The 24,129-nt window shown below is 34.8% G+C and overlaps 1 protein-coding gene and 1 long non-coding RNA gene across 10 annotated transcripts in view; one reads left to right on the plus strand and one right to left on the minus strand.

The window, feature by feature from the left end:
• LOC126874172 (uncharacterized) overlaps nt 1–24,129 on the plus strand; it is a 137,017-nt gene that overhangs the window by 74,807 nt on the left and 38,081 nt on the right. The window lies entirely within an intron of this gene.
• LOC126874334 (uncharacterized) lies at nt 658–17,505 on the minus strand. The gene is made up of 2 exons (XR_007692739.1): nt 1,707–17,505; nt 658–995 (listed from the first exon to the last, which is right to left on the minus strand). It is a non-coding gene; the product is annotated as an uncharacterized LOC126874334 (long non-coding RNA).

Genomic DNA, 24,129 nt, shown 5'->3' on the forward strand with positions numbered 1-24,129 from the left:
AAAAGACATTTCAATATTGATTTCATGAAATTGAGTGTCCTAAAGACAAGGAAGACATAAACGTAAAAGCGCTACGTTATCTTTCATACGATAAGTTGCACAAGATTAAAGTTAAAATATCTTTCAAAGTAATCATTTCTTGATCCAACTACCTTAATACTTTGTTTTATAAAGAATTAAAATATACATCGAGTGGTGCATAAAGAATCTATGGTTCCATAAAAAAAGAACAAAGACCATATTGAAATCTCAAAGGCACGTTCATCTAGATAAGATTTCTGGCCATCATGGCATGTCCCTTTCGAAACAAAGTGAGTTTTATTTGAAACACTTTTTCCAGTAATATATAGTTTAGAAAATGTTTGCGTGAATCGATTAAAATGAGATACCGTGTATAACGATACTGACTATGTATACGGCTCTGCCCGCATCAACTTGCATTAAACACGATTTGCATTATATGTTTTTGTAGCTGAGGATCGCGTTTGATATAGTCGATAATGGTTGTTTTTAACATTTAATGTGTCTAGATTGATGTACTCGCTCGACAGAAATTGCCTGTAATTAGCGTACGCACAAATAAATTCGCTCCTCAGTTGATTCTAAACTATGAATGGTATATGGACAATGTAAAAGGCATTTTTTAAGTAAAATATATAGACGCCCCAAGTGTGCAATTTATTTACATATAGATTTAGAGGTTTTCACGCCAAACACCGGCGAATTTGACGATAAAAGAACAATATTTTTTTCATCATAAAAGTGTTATTGTAAATTACCTAGGGACGATATGTGTATAGTGTTACGGGTTATTTTCGTAGAATTATTAACGAGCTAGATATCTTTCATACATTGTTTCGATATCTTTTGTAGTTTCCGCAGCGCATTAAGTTTACTGTGTGTTTTCAATTTTTTCCACCGCACTTGCAGCACGTTTGTGTTCACCGTTCAGCTCCGGAAAAACCAATTTTAACCAAACACAGCGTGGAATGTACCTACATGGGAAAGAAAAACGCATGAAAATATAAAATTTAACGATTCTCGAGTTGCATATAAGGTAACAAACAAACAAACTGACAGACAGACAGACATTGCATTTTATTAACGTAGAGATAAAGACTCGTAAAAATTTTGTTCTATATTTTCTTTTTTTATATATATAAGATCGCTTCTTCTTTATATTTAACTACCACCTACGACCTTCGTAGCGAAATGGTTAATGCAAACGAACTTCGGATCTTCGAAAGAAAAATGCCTCGAAAAACTAGAATTTCTTCTACCTACTTCTCTCTTGTTGATCATAAAACTTTATTCTTAACTACATCTCCGCATCTTCGAAAGTGAGAAAAGACGCGTTTAGACCTACTTATTCCTACTGCTTAGCTGGCACACATAGAAGCGCAGGTGTACTCGGAAGCTAGCAATCACCGCAAGACGCAGATGTTGCGTTTCAACGCATCTCTCTTTCTCTCTCTCTCTCTCTCTCTCTCTCTCTATCTATCTATCTATCTATCTATCTATCTATCCATCTCTATTTATTATTTATGGGACTACAACGTTACATCGATTTATAAAGATGCCAACGCCTCTCACTAATCACGTCACAGACTTTGCCTACGCCTCTGTGTATCTTCCCAGTGTATTAATATCGCGAAATTACATCAGTCGTGAGATTAATTTCAACGACATGACCTAAGGCAACTTACACGAAATTCTAGCCGTGTCGTGACGTGCCACGTCATCGCAGAACGTTTTAAACATTGTAAACAAGTCATTGCTCGAAATCGCGCGTTCAATGTCGGTACGAGAAGCTTATCAGCGCGAGACGCTTAATGATTAATGACAAGAGCGTCGAGTGTAGGAAGAACGCCTTCGAACCGTTTTGTAGCCAATATAATAAGCGCAGGCTAATTGTCTTGACATAGTAACGAAGTTCTGCTATTTCGAAAACAGCCTGGCTGTTCGAAACGAAAATATCGTCCACGAACACGAAACGACCGTGTACTCATTGTAACTCGATAACAACACCACGATGCACGCGCGATGCGTTTATTTCCATCGTAATTAAGTTTCTCAATCTGAACGATTGCGAAACTGTTTCTCTGCCGTTCGTGATCGATTTAATGCATGTAAAAGTGGTTCGTGTCTAATAAAAATAGCGTTGAGTGATCGTCAAACCGTTAAACCAGTGACAATCGCTGTGTTGTAAATTTTCATTCCTTTTTCGAAAACACGTTTGATATCTTCGATAGGAATAATTGCGTGAAGATATCGTTTTATCGCGCGTTGCATTAAAATAAATTGTTTAAAATAATTAGAAGGTATGACTCGCGTATAATAAAATTAGTGTTAAACGTTTGTTTATCAATGTGCCAAACATACGAGGATCACTGTACAGTAACGTAATCGATTTCCGTGAGAATTCCATTTTTGAAAATAAGTTTGTCGTCGTAGGGTTTTTTGGTGAAAAGAAATATCGCGTTCAAATAAATTGCTCGAGGCGATCGAAAAATGGAATAGATGGTTGATTTGCGTATAATAGAAATAGCGTTAGATGATTGTCAATCTATCAAGCATGTAAAGATCACCGTGTAAGTATGATAAATAAGGATAATAAATTTTCGTAGGAATTTTTCAAAAACAAGTTTGTCGTCATACGAATATTTGGGAAGGAAAACGTTTTATTACGTATAGCAATAAAATAAATCGTTTAAAACAACTAGACAATTGGACATTACAACTGTTGACTGTACGTTTTTGTTTAATGATTATCATAAATTTCATCTTTCTAGCAAGTGACAAGTTAGTCTGTCAAGCTTGTAGGACTCGTTCGCGTCTGTTCAATTAGTTGCTGCAACAGAACCATTCATAACGAAGTTTCTCCGATTGTTTCGTATTATAATTTAGTAGAACGCCGAAATTGTTTAGTCATAGTTTTTTTCGTACGTTTTGAATACTACAAAGATATTTAATATCTTAGATTCTATCAGAAATAATAAACGTACTTTCCTGGCAGAGTTTGCCAAGTTCAGCATTAAGCACCAACTATATAATAATTTTGATTTCATATTTTCTAAACGTTTCTATTTGGAAACTTCACTGGGAATAGTGGACAGTGGATTTAACGATGTTTATCATTAATGAATGTATTCTTTTAGAAAAACTTGTCGCGCCTATGTGTGAATTATATTGTAGCAGCAAGTAAGAAAACATTTACGCTGTAATCACTGTGATTTATTATTGACAGGAGTGTCGAGTGATTTACTAATGTAAAAAGTTGACAAGATTTCTTCGTTCTTCATGTTAATGAGTTTTTTGGCTGCTGAACATCATAGGTTCTAGGTCTAGGAACAACACAAGTCAGGAATCAAGATGTAGATAGATAGGAGTGGAATATAATGCAGGTACGAAACGTAGTAAACTTTTCACGTCATGCAGTTTATTTTTGTTCGACCTCGATATGACAGCAAGCATGTTAACGTATTTCGGTTGCAATCGTGTTTTTCGGGTGGAAAGAATTTGCATCGTTTTTGAAAATAGACGGTGGCTGGAAGAACGACGAAGCAGATGTACCCAAGAATACCATAATATAGCATTTGTAAACGTAGATATGCATTAAATATGTTTTCCTTTTAATTTTTCAAAATCTTTTATTATTATCCAGTGTTTAATATATATGGCAAAGCGAAAAATAGTATATAAAAATATGAAATATTTCATTTGAGAATTATTTTAACGTAAACAAAATTCTTATTATAGAATCTGAGTACGATAAGGCTCGACGATAAAATTTGTAGAATGCTCTTCGATTCGAATGATATAGGAGATAAGTTGCGTTTTCAGCTAATCGAAAATTGAATGTAGATAAAAGAATACGAACTGTGTTTGAAATTTATTTCCTGTTACTTTAAATTAGTAATTGTAATGGAAAACTTACAAACTTTTTTATACTACTCTTTAACAATATAGTAGATGCACTTGAAATTTTATTTCATGTTCTTCTTCCTACAACTAACCCATCCGCTAGCAATTACGATAGTAATATTTCACGCTGTACAATCTCAAACAAAAACGTGACATTAAGGAAAGAGCGAGTGTCATTAAAGAGAGCACTTTGGGAACAAAGCGCTTCTATCCTTTTCGACGCCTCTTGATAGGCATTTTCTATTATATCCCACCTATCTCGTTCGAGCTTCTATCAAACCAAAAAGCCTCCAAAGATACACTACAATTTGATACGTTTCAAAACTGACAAACCCGTCATTCAAGACAACCTCCCCTTTATTGTCGTTACGCATTAACCCATCTCATCCCTCGATCGACGTTTTTAATCGTCTCTCTCCTTCAAACTTCCACCAAACTGAAGCCATTCTACTGCCGGTTACTACGTTCAAAAAAGGAACTCTCTGGAAAAGAAAGCCCCATCTCGAAAGTATTATTACCTTCCCACGCTGCAATTCGCTAATTAATTCCGCTATTATTAATCCATTAGAAAGATGAAGAAGGAAAAAGGAAGGAAGAAAAATGCCCGTGTCGATGATGACGTTACATAACGTATCATACAAGATAAACGAGCCACAGAAAGCACGAGAAAGGCAGCAAATAGGTTCCTCCTTTTTCTTTTCTCTGTTTCTTTTTTCCTCTTTTCTTTTTTTTTTTTTTTTTTTTCTTCTCTCGTTGACGTTTACGAGAAACATTCGAGTATACATGTAAAGTGGGGGTGAGGGATACGGAGAAAGATGGAGTGAAGCAGCAGGGATGGACAGAGCGAATACAAGGGACGGACAGAGAGAAACCGAGAGAGAGAGAGAGAGAGAGAGAGAGGGAGGAAGGGAGAGAAGGACAGAGCGTGGTGGTGGGTGGTTGATAAAGGGGTGAGTCGACCTGAATTTCAACGCGTGACCCCAAGCTCGATGACGTCACGGGACTGTATTTCCCTCGCCCTCCTCCGTGTCCTGAAGTATTCAGGGCCGCAAAGGAGTGCAGTGGACGAAGTTAGCCGAAGAAAGAGAAAATTACGAGGCTAACTGCAAGGGAAGGGGGCAGATAAAGGGGGTTGGACGAAGAAGGGAGCAAGGTAGACAGAAGAAATGTGTGCGTATAGGTGTATGTGTGTATGCGGCAAAGGAGAGGTTGAAGGGAGAATTTCAAAAGATTCGCGGCAATTGCGTTAAGCAGCCGTGACTGTCGTGACACGACACCGAAATAAGGTTACTTGTAAACGAGACCGGTGACTAAGAGAAACCGTCTTAAAGTAAACTCGGCCCGGCGAGGAGGGTTCTTCAACCCTCCGCGTGAAATACGCTGTTAAAATCGAGTTTCCTTGTCTGGTTGCATTTTGAGCGCAGGGAAGCGAGACGCAGGCTTTGATTAGGGTTGTTTGGTGGGGATCGTTTGTTCGCGTACGGATATAGTTCTCAGATTACGAGTTTTCATCTCTAAGAAGCTTTCGGCTGGGAATTTTTATTTTAAATCGCGCGTGGCAAAGGCAATTAGAGGCGTCTTCGTTTTTCAAGAAAATGCATCAAAGTTACTTGATGTGTCACCTAGCGTCTCGACGGCTGTCTTGACGGATTCTCCTGATGGTTTATTAATGTATATATAACGTAATTCGATTTTATAGAATTTTGTTTCGAACATACCTTTTTAATTTAAAATCTATGCCATCACGCGTGGCTTTGTACATGAGGTTATAATAGTCATAATTGTTATATGGATGCGAACGTCAAGCGTTCAATGTTAGATTTATTTGACGATATTCGTTATAATAAAATCGATGAAAAATCATAATGTTGCGAGAGATCGGCACTGCGGCGATACGCTTCTGCAAAGCAATGACGGATGAGTTAAACGTTGTTCGCGTGTAAACGCGGTAGAACGCTGCGATCCCGTGCAAGCTGGCTTCTGTAAGTTTATTTAATAGAAATTTATCCAATCATTGTCGTCTTTCTCACTAACTCAAACCTGACTTAAGTCTAATTTATGGGACGGCATAATTTCCTCGCGTAGGGCATCATCGCAGCAGGATAGAAGATGCAGCTTGGAATCGCAAGAATACACTAATGCAGTTAATTAAAAAGAATGTTACCAATGCGTTAACGAGTGCCGTGTAATTTTCGATATTCGTTTGTTATTAGTCTGTAAACTGTAGCAAGATTATACGTATGCGTTATCGGAAAAGACAAACGTTGAATTAAATTCTTAGTAATAAAAGCGAGTCTTTCGAATTTATTTCAAGATTTTTCCACATATTGATTAATATTATGCGATTAAGTTGCCCCGTTGTCACTCGTGGAAAGAGAACATTTTTACTTGGATATTTTATTTTTTAATATACAAATAGGAAGCGAATGGAGAATATAATGTTTGCATAATTCTCTTCCGTGTGAATGGCTTCTATATTTTAGTTATTAACTCGGCGAAATGGAAACTCATTTACAAACTTATATTATCTCTGTCGTTACTATTTCGCTTTTAATATTCACTGTTCTTTCACTTTTTTATATCAACTTTTTAATCACACGCTAGAATAATTCTCCTTTTAGTACGTCGTCGTTGCTCGTTACTTTTTCCTATATACTCTCGTGTTAAAAAATTAGTAAAGTCGATACGTTCATCGAACTATACAAACACTCTATATTCATGATTTGTATAATTTAATATCAGTTCACAAGTTGAAGCAAAAATAAGATATTTTCCGGAACAACTGTCACTCGTATTCTACGATATAACGTATTCGTCCAACGCGTAGGAATAATTCAAAGGATCAAAATACATAAACTGTTCTGGCACTCGTTCCATCATTTTATTAAACGCTTCGTCAACACTCGTTCAACAACGAAAACAGTCGCCAAAAATTTACTTACGAATGATTCACGCTTGCTGGTAATACGCCCGTTCAAACCACGCTTTTCCGACGTGTTTATCGACGAGGAAAACGATCGTTGATTTTCGCTAGAGAGATCGTAAAATGAAGGCGCGATGATGTCGGTCACGTTTCGGCCTGGAAGAGACAACAATCGATAATCCTCGAAAGCTGTGCGAGTGTAATGGTTTTTCGGCTCGGGCGACGATAAATCACGTCCGATTAACTGTTTTCAGCGACGGTGGTCGTTTCTGTGGATCGTTCGCCGATCTTAATGGCCGTTTTCCGGTTTCGTAACCGCGAGCCGGAGTTAATCTTAGCCGTTTCGCAGTTCCACGCAATTTACAACCCGCAAATCGAGACTCGTGCAGATGCCGTCCATCGATCCTTGATATCGCGACATCACGACGTCTGCGGTTCTTCTTGAAAAGATTAAGTAATATTAATATTATTTTGGACGCGACGCGCGCACAGGGAAGAAGCTTTTTATATCGTATAGAAATTTGATAAAGTACAATTATAATAAATACAGTAAATAAATAACAATTTGATAAAGTATTTCATACACACCTGAGTACGCAACCTGAGTAGGGGTGAGATTAAAGTGTAGATTAGAATTAAATGAAGTTAATGAAATTTGGAAATTATTGAATTTAATTATTGATGAAATTAGAATAAGGCAAAGGCAGAAATAAGGTTTCGTTTACAAAATTTGTTAAGTATATAAATTATAGTTATATATGTATATATGTATGAATTTTACTATATTTTTACATTACATTATACGTGGTATTTATGTATATGATATATAAATATAAATCAACAAATGTTGTTTTTGTTATTATTAATATTATTATTAACCGAGTATATATATCCATATAATTCATCTCGAATTTTATAGAGTCTTGGACAGTGGCTAATGTATCAGGGAAAGACTCACTACTTTTTGCAATATATACATACATAGACATACGTTACCACATTTACCCTTTCTCCAGCTGTTACTATTGGCTCTCTTCCTATTTTCTGTATTTATTTCATATAATTCGAATGCTGCTTTCGAGAATGCTACTGTCCGGAGAATTCTCATTACAGATCTTTCGGTTTCACCCTCGTCGTTAAAATTCTTTTCACGGATTTCTCTCCATCTATCTGGAAAATTGCCTTCGAACGAGAAACTGTGCGTCTAGTGGCTTTATCTTGCACAGAACTCACAAGTGCAACATTTTCGAACGAAAAGAATACTTGTAACGAACAAGTAATTCGAACTGCTAATTTGACCTAGTTGCCTAGGTTGCCGTTTTCGATCAAATTTCCGAATATTTGCCTCCTCGTCGATTTCGATGTTCTTGAAATATGTCAAGGTTGTCGTTCTGAACAACCTTTTTCCTATACATATACAGAGTGGTTGGTTTCAATTTTCAAGTTATACACAAAGGTATGTTTGGTGTCATATACATATGTCCGTGTCAAGCTATCGACGTGCTATCTCCTCGTGAATTTTAATGGGATTTTTTTTAATATCTTCGTAGCGACGTATAAACAATGAAAAAGATAATAAAAATTCCAGCCACTTCCAAACCCAAAGGATTACTAAGGGTTAGGCAATTTAAATGGTGGTGGCCAGCAAAAGCGATTATATTTTGGACATACACACGGATACACCGACAATAATTATAACAGATAAAAAGATAGATATTTATTGTAATATCAGCCCCCAGGGGATCATAGAATGAACACGGTTTACAATATATAATCCTTATAGACACTCGTTCCTCCATACCATACCCATATCGCCCTCTGATCTATATTACACATAGTACTCTCTTTGGTCCTATTACCTTCCACTTGCCTCCCATTCTCCCTCTCCTGGTATTAACATCCACATAAAGTTACACAGTATATAACTGGAAATGAAAGAACGCAAACAGACGAGTCAGGAAACGTAAAGTAGCCACACGCATCCATACAGAGATAATGCGGCATATTTGGAATACCAGTTTGTTTAAGATGAATGAAAAATTACAGCAGAGGATGGGAACGAATAAAACTGTATAACATCATAGGGAAGCTAATATACTTTTATAATTTCAAACGCTCGGTAATAGCGAGAAACAAAGAGTATCTGAAGCGTTGGTCTAATTGAAAACTGACATAAAAGTAAACGATTTTGTTACGGCGTGGGTAATTTGAAATATCGCTGCTCCAATTTAGCTTCGCTATATAGAATTAAAGAGCGGTTAGATAATAAAAGCATTTTCTCTTTTCTCAGGTCCAATCGCGTACAAAAATTACAGCATAGGGAACGATCACGTTTGATGAACGTCGACTCTGTGTATTAAAATTTGCTTGCAGTAGTCACGTGTATAACTTGCATGGTCATAACCAACGTATTCAAAATGTAGCCACATTTCACACGTGAAACACTGCACCCACTCACTCTTCCGCTCTTTTGCCTTCGCTGTAGCTCACGTTGCAGAGAAGAGGCGCACAGCATCCGTTTCGATAGGTTTTTCCTCGATATGCCGAATTAGCAACGTGACATTGGAACCTAAAATACAGTGTCACGTTATGTACGAAATGTTCGCAAAATTGACACGAAACCATAGAATTAAGATACGAACGAGTAAATTAAGCGATTTTCTCTAATGTTTTGTCATGGTTGTAACAATGAAATACTTTTAAAAATTGACGTTCTTTTACAGATTTTACCGTAGATCGAGGCGGAAATATAAACATTACGATTCCTGAACAAATGTCACTGGTTAACAGGTCATTCGCCTCTATTATTCACGGTGTTACAAATCAGACGACGTTAATAGTTTTTTTAGATACTTCGGTACTCCAAACTACTAATAGTATTCCAAATATGCTGCATTTCTTCTACACATATCAGAGTTCGGAATACATATACCAATAAATACTATTAATTAGAACTGAAGTAAAACTACAGCTGAAAAAGCTAGAACTAAAGCTACACCAACATAAGTATATATATATATAAATAGATAAATATGAATATAATACTGATGGGATAAAAGCATACATTAATAAATAAAATAAAAGTAAATTATGCATAAATAAAAAGTAATATAAAATTTATTAACATACTGGTATAGAAACGATATCTAAAATCGACCATCTTGTATATAGGATGTTTCGTAATGCGTGGAACCCATTTCAGGAATTGGCAAGGGATACAAAAACGATGAACAAGGTTCATAAAAACGCGTGTCCTGTTTAACCTCGTTTCAAAGTTAGAGCCACTCTCGCGTCGCAATAATCCGCGACAACTTATCTTCATAGAGGATGCTCGAAATGACCGCCCTCGGTTTGTACGCAAGCTCGCGGTCGTCGTGTCAAAGAATTTTGCGATCTTTCAAAAATTCCAGGTCTATGTCGGATAATACAGACCGAGGGTGATTATTTGGAGCAGCTTGTACAAAGGTAAGCAGTTGTGGATTATCGAAACGCAAAAGTAGCCGTAACTTTGAAACAAGGTCAAATAGGACGCGTGTTTATATCAACTTTTTTCATTGTTCTTGCGCCCCCTGTTCATTCCTAAAGTGGGTCGTGCTGTGAAACGCCCTGTATCTACAGAGAGAAAGTTGTTTAGGGTGGTGATCTTGACAACGCATTACAAGGTCATGGAAATCGATCAAACGGTAGTTATTCAATAACTTTACCCCGTTTTTGATAGAATCTACATAAGTAATGTTACGTAAGACAAGCCTGAGTGCAGAGTTTGAAGAAATTCGGAAAAATGGAAATGCGTGAAAAATACCCGACAAGTTTTAACGGCCTCGAGCAAACATACATCAAAATGACTAAATCTTTGTAACAACCTGTAATCCGTTGTTTTATCACATTTTCTCGTTGCTGATAACGCTTGAAACGTTTTTCATTCGTGTCCCAGTGTTCTTGTTTTGAAAAATTTGTCAGTTTTATGCGCACTCGTGAAAAATTTCAAAGTACAGAAATGTATCTAATATGCAAAAATATATAAAATATTCTAAATAGAGTTCTGCTTATCATATTTAATGGATGAAATAAATTTCTGTTTTATCTATATGTAAATAAATAAATAAATAAATATATATATATATATTAGGTTGTCCGGAAAGTGTCTTTCTTTTCCAGACACGTCTTTTACAACAACGCATCTTTATACAAACATGAAACCTAATCTGTCGAACGTTGTAATCTTTATTTATTTACAACAAAATGGATCATACGTAATTCGATAAAATAATATAAAACGGAAGAAACTTTTTGGACGTATAATATATGTATATATTTTGCAATTTATCAGTAGACAAACATTCGGCAAATTGTTTTAAGTGTGGCAAAATAGCACGACGACGGTCTCCTCATTAAGACGTCATTATCGACGATCCGTGTTTTTTGCTTAAGTTTTCCCGATCCATAAAAATACGAGTTTGCATGAAATCCTATTTTAGCAGTCTATTGATTAGTCTACGAGTCTCCGATTATTAAGGGAATTATTAAGGGAGACAATGAACGCGTTAGTTAAATATATAGGACTTATTATTAAAGAGATTATTAATAGATGTAGAGAATTTTCCTTTTTCTTTGATGCACCAGACATGTTATGCTTGGAAAGTTCGAATCTTTTATCTCATTTCTGTATGACACGGACATTTTACTTCGTGCAGAATGCACATTTAAAGATTAAAAGCAGTTATTCCAAGTTTCTTGTGCTTCGTACATGTTTTATGAATATATAATTTGTCGAGGAGCTTCTGATTGGAATCTTTCGTTTTATTTTTCAATTGTCAGATTAATGCGTATCGCAGATTTGTAACGTTCAAAAAGAAGCGTTAGAATTCTACTTTCTCTTCGCAAATCTAAACGATTTAAATACTTTAGAAATTATAGGAAATATATTTACCTAGAATTTTTATCGAGCATTGTATATAATATTTTATACGATGTAATTAAAACAGAAGTCTCGTACAATTCGATTTCCAATGAAAAATTGTATTTCATAATTCGAACAACAATTTTAAATTATCTAACGTGTAGAATGGAAGGGCTCAGTGAAGAACAGATACGTGTCAAATATACATAAATTTTCGTTTTTTTTTTTTTTAATTATCATTAATCCGTTCCTACAATATAGTGTTCATTCCACAATTTCCTAATATAATAGCATGTACGTCTCACTGAAGAGAATAATATTATATTTTCTTCACGCTTTATATATTTATATTTATATAGTTTTCATATAACATCCGGAACGTATGAGTCCCATTTTGTTGGAGCTGATTGTACACGTAAAATCAATTTAGAAAAATTTCTTATAAACGTATTTCATGTTCCATATATCTTCGTTTATGTGATGTAACGAATTTTCTATTTTGATTTTATTTTATCTAGTTGCTAGACCACGTGCTTTTATGTATTTATAGAAAATTTCGGACTGCAAAATTGCACAGAATTCGTATTATATGAAAAAATATAATAAAACACCCAAAACATAGTGCTTTCTGTAATTTGGTAAGTAAAGCAATTTTCTACAGAGGATCTGCTTTTTTAAATTATATTCTTAACAATATGAATCTGCATAAAATTAATTTTGATCTATTAATTACTCTTAATTACCTTTACTCAAGAGATACTCAAAATAATCAGCTTGCATTTGAAGGCAACTCTGTCTCTTGTCGTGAATTCGGTTACATTCTGAATTGTTCCCAGCGTTTGCCGAATTTGTTGAAAGTTTGTCCTATTCTGAACCTTAATATTTCAACATTTTCAATAGCTGTTACATACACACAAAATTCATCATATCTCATGAACGTAAACAGATAAAGCGCTTGTCTATACGAATTTCATTCGTTGCTTTTAGATGTACAATCACTCCCCGAAGTTGAGCCTCACATACTTTGTTATTCCCTATATTTATATTTATATTTATATATTATATGTCTAATAGTAGTTGTCATTTACCATTTAATTGAAGTGTCACTTAAAACGATTACAATTTCATAACGCTTTTCTTACGAAAATAATTTTTCCTTCAATTTGCTTTCCTCTAAAATTAATAAAACGATGACAAACATGTCTGCATTTCGCTGGACCCCTCAATTTCGGACAGAACGAATAGAATTCTGATGGAATAATTTGTGCATACGCGCATGCATATTACAATTAAACATCCTGTCTTTTATTGTAATTAACTACTACTTTATGCATCGAACTAATTTTCCGCTACGAAAGTCGGTCGATGGTAAACTAATTGATTACAGACAGTTATTATTCTTAATTAAAATATGAATATTAATGTCTTACTCATCGCTGGTATAATCATGCACAACGTTCCAGTGTCACTATTTCACAGCAGTTTGTGATTTGCCACGAAATACACCCGTTATTTTAATGATAATTACATGTTAAACGAGAATCGACTACAGTTACCCGTGGCACCGGCCGATGAAATAATTTTATCGAAATAGTATTAATAATTACGCGAATATACCAATTCGTCTACAGCTGATACCTGTTATCTGCGTTCACCAATTTCGTATAACTGCCCGATAAAATGCAAACATAATTTCCAGTTCGCCTTCTGTTAATAATCTTGGCGCAATTATATCTTATATCTTTCTACTTTAGAAAAAATTGATTTATTTGAGATAGAATCGATATCGTTCGTGTTTTGGCGAGTTAACGTTTACGATTGAAAAGCTCGGAAGAAAAGCAGTATATCGATGTTCTATATATCTACCGAATATTGTGTTCTAATAAGTTATTAACTAGCTGAGAAAGATATTGTTATTTATTCATTTTTAACTGCTGCCTTGCGGCTTAGGATGTCTTTCCATTTACAATCTATTTGTTTACGATATGTGCTTAAACTGTATTCACATTATAATTACAACTAATAACCTTACTTATCATTATCTTCCTTATTAAACTATCAACCTATTGCTAAACTATTGTTCTATCGATGTTATAAGATGTATATGTGTGTTCAAAGTTTTATATTTTTTCGATTGTTGTACGTGAAGTGAAATGTAGATTTTACGAAGAATCAAAGAATCGAAAAATGTAAGAATGTAAAATCGAAAGTTCGTGTAAATCCTAAAGTTGAGGACTAGATAAAATAAACAAATATAAATAAATATTAACTAGCTGAGAAAGAGCGATAAGTGTACTAATGTAATTTTAATGTAATTTTATTGCGTTATGTCTTCCTTAAAAAAATTGTGTTTAAATTTTTAATCATGTTTAAATATTAGTAATTATTCAAACGTCGATACTTTTCCATAACTCAAAAAGCATTAATTTCAAGGAAGAACTAATTTGAGGAAGCTATGAATAGAGTCAATAGTTTCCAGAGATGGAATGAAACTTGAAATTTCTAATTAATTGTGAAATAACGATAATTTTTACTTATTACTTATTTATTATTTTCTCTGTTTCAAAATGAAGTGAAACTTATTCACTGAAACTTTGATTCCATACATTTTTTGCATAAATAGGAAACTTTTATTTTCTTGCAGATAGAAAAGAGATTCAATTATTCAGAAACATTTATTTTGCTTTAAAAAAAAAGTTAAAGCTGTCCGAGCATTAATGAAAGTTACTTGGAAAATGTATTACTCTTAAAAAAATTAAACGCTAAATTCTAGAGCGTATATGTAATTAATTGCTTTTTCCTTTGTACAATTCCGCCCTTGTTGTTGGCGAAATAAAACAATTATACAAAAAACGTAACTTGCTTTCTCTTCTACTATACATTGATCCTACTTTCGATTCCTTAAATAATCATACGTGAAAAAATAATTTTAACCTTCGTATTTTCTCCTAAAATATCTGCTAAAAAGTATATGGATCCATCAGAAGTTTTATTAACGGAATACAAAATAACTGGTTATGGCTCAACTTTTATAACAGAGTTAAAGTGTTAACATACAAAGTTAACTTGGAACAGGAAAGGAATGATTGAAAAGTTAAAAGTTCGGTAAATCACGTTTATTTATAAAAGTTAAAAGTTTCATTCGATCCCTGCTGGTTCTCCACAAACTTGATCTGCAATTTTATTGCGTTAAAATATAAACTCTTTACAAAAAATATGTTTCAATTTTTAATCGTGTTTAAAACATAATATTAATAGTTGCTGAAATACGTCGATATTTTTCCGTTACCCAAAAGAAGTTCGATACTGATAGGTTTAATTTGGGACCATAACGTTGAAGTTTTTCGCGTAACAATTTCTCAGAATGTATTATTTATTATTTATTTATTATTGCTTAGTTCGTGCCTTTGGGCTTTGGACGAACTTTCGGTTTTACATCTCTTATATCTATTTCGTTTCTTATATGTCCACCTCCCCTCTTATCCACTCTATTGTATTGCACTCCCTTAATTATTTTATCTCTAAAAACTAAAACTAAAAACTACAAATTAACAACTAATGACTAAAAATTATTGCAACTTTGGGCTTTTGCCTCCTTGCTGTGCTTCCTTCCTGTCGTTTGCCATTCTCTTCTTTATTATTGCATTTAGTTCTGTTAAACCTTCTCCAGTCTCTTTTAGTGTTTTTCCTATGTCCTTTGGTCCTCCCGTTATTTCACATTCTTCTATTATATGTCTCAGGTCTTCTTCTTTCCTTCTACATAGTCTGCATCTTTTTTCTTCCTCTTCTTTCCAGTACTCCCTTGCTTTGGTCTCGTTTCCACATCTGAATCTTGTCAGTATTCTTTTGCCCTTCCACTTTATCCTCCCTTCTAAGTACTTTGGTAATTTTTCTTTGGCGATATTTCTATAATGTATATTATATTTGGATTTCCTTATCCTTTCCCCCCTCTCTTCTGCTTCCCTCTTTCTTCTTTCTTCTATAATTTGGTCTGCTGTCATCCTTTCCTGCTCTTCTCTTGCTTCCATCTGCGTCCCTCCATTTCTCACCTCTTCTAGTCCCTTCTTTCTCTTTTTTGCTCTTTTCCCTTCTTGGCCATTTCCCCAGTTTCTCTCTCTTTCCTTTATACACTCCTTTACTAGTTCCTTTTTTGATTCTAGGGCTTTCTCTTTATAACTTGCTACTCTTTCTAATGCTTTTTCTTTGATTTCTGTTAGCTTGCATTCTTCTAATAATATATAATTTGATGTTGTCATATCTAAACCTAATATCCATTTCACATATCTTCTTTGTATTCTATCCAGTCTTTCTTCCATGTTCCAGCCCCATACCTCTACTCCAAACAGCGCCACGTTCTCTACCAGTGCTCCAAACATCTTCATTCTCCTCTTGTAGTCCTGTTTGAATATTCTTTCTCCCACGCTCCACGTTTTCTTCATTGTTATTGTTGCTCTCTTTTACCTGTCGTGTATGTGTTTCTCATCACTACTGTTTTTCTGTAGTATGTACCCAAGGTATCTTATCTCGTCCGCTTCTTCTAATTCTTGCTCTCCCCATTTCCATTTTCTTTGTCTTCTTTTGTTCCTTCTTTTTTCGAAAACTACTACCTTGGTCTTTTCCGTGCTCAGTTCTAATTCGGCTTCCTTTAAAAATTTTTGAATCTCTTTAACATTTCTTTTAGCTCCTCTTCTTTATCCGCCATCAGCGCAATATCGTCTGCATATGCTAATGACCATACCTTTCTTTCTCCTACCACTATACCCGCAGCTTGTCCTTTCCTTAGTTCTTCTTCCAGTCCTGCCACGTAGATGTTGAATAATGTCGGGCTCAACGGGCACCCTTGTCTGACTCCCCTCACTGTCCAAAATTCTCTTGTGTTGTGGTTCTTGACTCTCACTACATTCTTTGTTTCTGCGTATATCTCTTTAATCCTTCGAGTTAGTTTTCCGCTAATCCCCTCATTTTCCTCATTTTCTCCTCCAATTTCTCTTTGTTTAGCCTGTCGAACGCCGTTCTTAAGTCCGCAAAGCAGGCATATAATTTCCCTTTTTCTCTACTCAACTGTTTGTCTATGATATGGTTTATCACAAATACTGCGTCGGTCACTCTTCTTCCTTTTCTGAATCCGAATTGACTCTCTTCCAGTTTGTTTTCAATCTCTGCCTTCAGCCGTTCGTCCAGTATTCCTACATAAATCTTGTATGCTGTATTCATTAATGTTACTCCTCTGTAACTCTTCGCTACTCTCTTGTCCCCCTTCTTATATATCGAACATATTACTCCTTTTTTCTAATCTTTTGGTATCCCCTCCCCATTCCATATTTTCTTTAACAACTCCCATAACGCCTTCCCCACTTCCTTCGGTGCATACTTCCATACCTCATTTTCTAGCCCGTCTTCCTCCATTGCTTTCTTTTCCTTCAAGTTTCTTAACTGGTAGATCACCTCTTCCTTCTCTATATTATCTTCTCTCTCCTCTATTATTTCCTCTTCCGCTCTATGCCCCTCCGTTTTTCTTCCCTCTTTGTGCTCTGTTCTTTCTAAAATTTCCATAAAGTGATCTTTCCACTCTTCTTCGCTTATATCCTCATCTATACACTCTCTACTTCTATATTTATTTATTTCCACGCTTCTTGTTCTGTTTTGATCTTCTTTATTTTCTCCATTTCTTCTTCGTGTCTTTCCTTTCTTTGTTTGCACCACTGTTTGAATGCTTTTTTTCCTCTGTGAGCGCTTCTCTGCTGCATTTTCCTTCCATAAACTTCCCTTGCAGGTCCAATCTTTACATTCCTCCAGGTATTTTTCTACACTTTCGTTCGTCCATTCCCTTTTCTCCTTCTTTTCTTCCTTCTTTTCCTCATTTTTTTGTAATTCCGGCTACCCTATTACTATTTCTAACGGCATGTGGCCCGACTCTGTTCTTTTTCCTACTTTCATGTCGATTATTTCTTCTGTCGCCTCCTGATTGCCAATCACATAATCTACTACTGAGTTTCCTCTCTCCCCAATATATGTCCACTCCTCCCTTTCTTTATCTCTTCCATTGATTATCATCCAGTCTCCCTCTTCCAGGTACTTTAGCAGAGTTCTTCCTTTCATGTTCATTTTCTTGTCTTTTGATCGCCTGTTTCTTTCTTTCCCTAGATCCTCGTTTATCGGCCCTCCCTCTTCTCCCGTTCTTGCGTTCCAGTCTCCGCCGATGATCATCACTTCCTCTTCTCTTCCGTCTACTCTTTCCTCCATTTCTTTCCATGTCTTTCCATTTCTCTCAGTTCCTTATTTATACCCGTTATTATTCCCCCCTTTGCTCTTCCTTCTTTTCTTACTCTCATTGCTGCCCTGCATTTCCAGTCGAATTCTTTGGATAGTCTATATTTTAGTTTTTTCCAGTTGTCTTCCTCTATCCATGTTTCCGTGAGTCCGATCAAGTCGAATGTCTTCAAATATTCACACACCTCCTTGTCCTTACTTATTAACCCTACTACATTCCAGAAGCACATTTTCATCCCCTTTGTAGTCCTCCCTTTTCCCCTCTTTTCGTTTTTTTCCTCTCTCTTTCTTTCTTCCTCCGGCCTTCTTCATTTTCGTTCCATCTGTACCATCTGTTTTCTATTTTTAGTTTCTTATATCCTATCCTTACATATTCGCCCTTTTCTCTTCTTACTCTGGCTATCCTTCTTATTTGTTGCTGTACCTCCCTTTCTTTTCTTGTCAGATCGTCATCTATGTATACCCCTTTTTCCAATTTACTTTTCTCCTTCATTATCCTTATTTCTTCCTTCATTGATTTCATCGTCGCCACTATTATTGTGTTTTTACCCCCCACCCTTATCATATGTATTCTTTCTACTTCTGCCCCTATTTTCCTTTTTTTTCTCTTACGAATTCCTTTACTGTCTCTTCATTGCTTCCTTCGTCCCAGTGTACTCCTTTGATTACTATGTTCCTTCTTCTTTTCTCTCTCTCTGCCCTGTCCTTCTCCTTCTCGATTCTTCTGATTCTGCCCAATAATTCTTTTTTTCTCTTTTCCACTCTTCTTTCTCTCTGCCTCTTTCTCTCTCTCTCTCTTTCCCTTCTTTCCCTTTCCTCTTTCATTTCCCTCTTCATTTCCTCCACTTGCTTTTCGAATATACTTTTTATTTCCTTTATCATTTTCTCCAATCCTCTTTCCAATTTCTCCATTTCTTCCATCATTACCTCCATTCCTTTCTCCCTGGTTGGTGTCTCCTTTTCCGACAAGCTGTATTTATCCAATGTATTTTTTAAATCTGCCTTATCTCCCGCTTTACCCGTGTTCCTTGATCTTCCTCTATTTGTCGCTATCTGTCGTTTCCCTACCTTACTTTTTTTGCCGCGTTTCTGACTTCCTAACCTCTTCTCTTCTAGTTCTTCTTATTTGTATCTCTCTCTCGTTCCTCTCTTCTTTTCGCTTTTCTTTCACTTTCTTTTCGTATGTTCGCCCTTTATTTTCCCTCCTTCGTGTCATTTTGTGTTTCCTTCTCCTTTTTCCTTCCACACTTCACTTTTTCCACAGAGCTCTCCGTCCGCGTGTTACCCTCGCCCCGAACCAAACCTAAAGTCTTTCTCAGAATGTATTTAAACTATCAATATATTGCTAAACTATCGTTCTATCGATGTTATAAGATGTATATGTCTGTTCAAAGTTTTATATTTTTTCGATTGTTGTACGTGAAGATAATGTAAACTCGAAAGTTTGTGCAAATCCTAAAGTTGGAAACTAGATAAAATAAACAAATATAAATAAATATTAACTAACTGAGAAAGAGTGTGTATTTAGATCGATAACAAATTTATTATATATTTATAAATATAAGAACCATGAGGAAGAGATATAATTTTCGATAGGATTAATATAGTATGATTTCTTGCGTAATATGTACCTTACAGTAAATATTTGTGTGGCTCGCGTTCGATATATTCAACAAATATATCTTCTTCCTGAAATGTAGTTTAAATATTATCCAACGATATTTAGTAGTTCTTCTATTTATATCGATTAATATTGACTAATATCGATTAATATTGACTTATAGATTGAAAACGCATAACATGATTGCAACACAGAGTTTCGTAGTAATATGCTGTTAAATGTACAGGTTATTAATTTGCTATCATTGTTTGCCAAAACACGGTTTATTTCTGTTTAACAATTGCCTGTCGCTCGTGTGGCTAACCGATTTTGATTTATCTCGTCGCGTGCGTGTCACTTTTGCATTATTGCGTCGTTAATTTATCAAAATCAGCCTTTAACACACATGGTGTGGCAGCATAATCGAAAGCATTCGTCTATATTATAAATTGCCAAAAATTTAACGATGTTCTAGACAGGTAGATTTGTCGACGAGCGTAGAGTCAATTACTGCAAAAGAAATTCTGAAAACTGAACTTTATAACGTGTAATATTCTTCGTGAGATCGTAAATTTACAGTATTTCAAAGTTAATGTAATAAATAATTCTTTACGTTATCCAGTGTGTTATATCTATCGTACTTAGATCGACAACGTAACATAATCGATATAATTAAAACTAAGATAGGAAGGAAATAATGGAAAGTTAGCAGAATAAATGAAGTACAATGTAATGAATGAAGAAGAACTATGCCAAATATGTAACATGAAAAAATTAGAATCAATCGAATACATCGTAAAAGACCAATGTATATAGTGAATCAAGAACGAAAATATGCAGGAATAAGAATAGCAGGCAAATTATGAAAGCGAACATTGAAGAAGATGTAAAAATATTCCACAACTTCGTACAAAGTGCAGTGAGAATTAGAACAATTTGCTGAAAATACTAAGGCAGTACTGGTCCATTTACAATAATTGATATTGATTGTGATATTAATTATCGATGTTAATTTCTAGCAATAAAGATAGGAATAAGACTAAAAGGGATAGTACAAATCAGGATTATACCAAAGAAAAAAGATCGTTACTTATATACCTACTCATATACTTTTGTAATATTATTGCAGGAAAGTATCCAAATATGAAATACCATTTTATTTTTCGTATGTCGTTTGTATAAAATTAATCACATCAGAAGAAGACTTTTATGGATATTCAATGATACATTTACACCAAATTTAAGACCACTTTTATGCTTCTCACGCTATGAACAATATTCGATATTGAACTAACATTAAGAAGACAGAAGTTGTACCTAACATGGAATACCGACGTTAGGTATTTCCATAAAAAAAGCAAAAGAAATCGTATTCTTTTTATTTTACTCTTCTTTGAAAATAAAATCGTATCTCGGAAGAAGTACATTAAAAAATAGGTTTCTTTTTTCACAAAGCCGAAATAAGGTGGTTCTCGGGACTTGAAAACGACTTATTGCTTTGAGGTACCCCATTTTCTTTTCTCGAACCATTTTTACGGCTCGAACCGTCCCTTTTTCGTTCTACACTGTTCTTTCTTATCAATTTTTCCTTATGCTGGAACAGGACATCTTGCTATCTTATAAATAAAACAACCTATAAAAAGAAGTAATCCAAATATGGAATATTCTATAATTGGACTACTACTGGGCGTCCGCATTTGGAATTTTACAAAGTTAAAGACACGATAATCAATTCGTAAATACTTGCGAGTATCATATCGACAACAACGAAAAGCATAAATAAATACGGTGAAATAATAACAAAAAGACATCAAATTTACACATCGTTGAAAGTTTTCGAACGGCAGTAAAGTAGAATGATATCCTGCCACGACATTAACGTTCATTACATACACGACATTACATACCAAAGTGAATGAGGTAGCCTACAGCCGTGTGAGCTATTCGATTGTCAGATTTTTAAAAATAGCATTATTCCATATTAGATATACTATTCCATACTTGATACCTTCCTCTGCTTTTTACATATTTTTAATCAGCATATTACTTAAGCCTGTAATGGACAAAAGTCTAACATAAGAATTTAAAAGAAGATACAAAGAAAATATAGACAAAGAAAAGATATTTAATAATCAATGATAATTGAGCAACTGTTTGGTATTTCTTAGAAACTTGATGTACAAAAATACAAAGATATCAATTATTTATTAATATATAACTCCCTGGCGATTATTTACTCCTGTTCATTCTCGAATTATCCAAATTCAAATATATCTGACAAATTTTCAAACTGAATTTTCCCGAAAACGATACGCCATGGAATAATGTTATATCATATTTTCGACTTGCTTTTTCACGTATAAAACGGAAAATGTTGCGCATCTATTATTTCCTTATAAAACGAAAGAAACTTTTCGGACGACCTATATATGTTGCGTCTTAGAAATATTTAAATTAGTTAAAATTCCATAATATTTGTAAGATATTCGAACTCAATATGGATTCTATAACATGAATAATGGAATTTAATTTCACCGCTATAAATACATAGGCTAAAATGTATAGTAATTACACCATAACGTATAATTTTTACAAAATATTATATTGCATTTACTTACGTTTTTTCCACAATATTATCTAAATCTAAATCATTCGCATTGTTGAAAATTTATTAGTCCATCAAATTTATAATCTATGAAATATTTAAAATCTATGACATTTAGCAAACTGTCTCTCACCGATGAGCAATGTGGCCAGTCAACGTGTCGAACGTTGAGCCATAACGTGATAACGTAAAGCCATTTCTATCAAGATTTCAGGTCGAAGAAAATTGAAGAAACAGAAGGAAAGGAAAAAGGACAGAAAAAAAAGAAAGAAAGATTGCACGCGATAGAAACTTAGTTTACATAATCACGTTGGCATGCGCGGTGCATTCCATTAATTATGCGCGGCCACAGTCCTCCGGATTACAGACTCTTTCTTGGTTAAACTAACGCCTTGTTGTGCGACGATAGACATTTTGTAATAGCTGGAACGATCCTTCGAGGGTTGGCCACGGACCAAATTCTCATGGACGGTCACGAACAGATATGACCGACCGCGAATTTATTATTCTATACGCGACAGTTTGATGTACGACATCGAGATCGAATTAAACCGATGCGATGTGTCTCGATCTCGCAACCATTCCGTGAAGATATTCGTGCTATAGATCGTATAGCTTAGAATTTAGAATGAAGAAACAAAAGGAGATCGTGATGGATTGTCGTGTTGCACATACAAAATGTTCCACGCAATTAATAGTTGTAATAGTAAAGATGTAATAGTACTTGTTATAGTAATTGTGGGTCTAATTCTTTATAAATCAATCTCTTCTTTGCTCGTGAAAGAGAAAGTAGCATTCCTGATCTTTATAACAGTAATTATAGAGATTACAGTAATTATACATACGTAGTAATGAAATTAAATATTAAAGCGCAATAAGTAGACTACGGATTTTTATCAGATGGTATGTTCTGAATAGAAGAAAGTTGAAAACATTTATTTTATTTGGCTATAGAAAGTACATAGCTTCAGTTTAAGTGTTAAAATTTCGGCTACGTATAGGGGACAGGACAAACTAAGAAAACCAGTCCTTTAGAGATTCGCTCGTTTTTGTCCCATTTTGGAGAAAACACGTAGAAGAAAATAAAAATGTTTTCTTTTTTTTTTTTTAATTATTTAGTTACAGTTATTTATTCTGAGAGACCGAATCGCAGTCGTATTCAACCGACAGACCGAATCGTAGCTGCAGTGCAGTAAATATCACCAAGGCAATATCATCTAGCTGCGATTATAGCGGTCAATGTTAGACGTAACGCTTGTATTGCTGCAAGAGGCCAGCATTGTGGACAGTGTCTTCGTAAAATATATACAGATGATAACAAGAATAAATGAATGTCAATAAAGAAGTGAAAAAACGGAAACTTTTGTGTTTCCTCCTTCGCGATTTTCTTCAATTTGGGGCAAAATTGAGCAAATCTCTAAAGAACTGTCTTTCTTAATTTATCGGTCCCCTGTATGTATGTATACATATTTATCGTAATTCCAACCCCCGGAGAGCCGTGGGAGGGACTTGATTTACAAAAAAGACCCTACAATCACTCATCCCTCCCCACATCACAATCATACCTCGCCCCGTATGTCGGACTAACTTTAAAATTAAATTATCTGCAATGCGCACGGTTCTTTCTTCGATCATCTTTATTTCTCTCTAACTACCTTACATTTATTCTTGTCACCTAACGTTGTACCACGTCCAACCTGCCTGTACTCTCGTTATACTAATATTAACATCTAAATATAATTACAAGACGGGCTACAAAAAATATTCGCACGCTATTGTATTTATTATAGCATTTAAATACCGATTACTTAAGTCCAAGTATACGAAACTTCGCGTCATTCGGTAACACGTTTACATGATCACGAAAATTTGATGCTAATAAAGTGAAATATAGAAATATAGAAGAA

The sequence above is a fragment of the Bombus huntii genome, chromosome 2 (genome assembly GCF_024542735.1).
Source record: "Bombus huntii isolate Logan2020A chromosome 2, iyBomHunt1.1, whole genome shotgun sequence".
In the NCBI taxonomy this organism is placed as follows: Eukaryota; Metazoa; Arthropoda; class Insecta; order Hymenoptera; family Apidae; genus Bombus; species Bombus huntii.